This window comes from Hippocampus guttulatus, chromosome 16, assembly GCF_054856545.1.
Source record: "Hippocampus guttulatus isolate MCC_2025c chromosome 16, RoL_Hgut_1.0, whole genome shotgun sequence".
Taxonomy (NCBI): Eukaryota; Metazoa; Chordata; class Actinopteri; order Syngnathiformes; family Syngnathidae; genus Hippocampus; species Hippocampus guttulatus.
In genome coordinates, this window is record NC_141276.1 from 12,494,385 (window position 1) to 12,494,636 (window position 252).

The window sequence follows — 252 nt, forward strand, 5'->3', positions numbered from 1 at the left end:
AGGTACAGAAAAAGTGAACATGCGTCTTAATTTTATTTTATTTTTTTTACGCCAATAAAACATTTTCGAAATACAGTCTTCATTATTTTTACGGCGGCAATTAGTCTTGCGTCCACGTGACGCACGGTGGGCACAGGTTTGCGTCATGACGTCATATGCACGCCCCCCCTCACCCCTCCTTACCCTCCCCTCCTCCCCCACAGTCTAGCTGGGAAGAAAAAAAACTTTTTGTATCGTAGGAATCAACAGCCG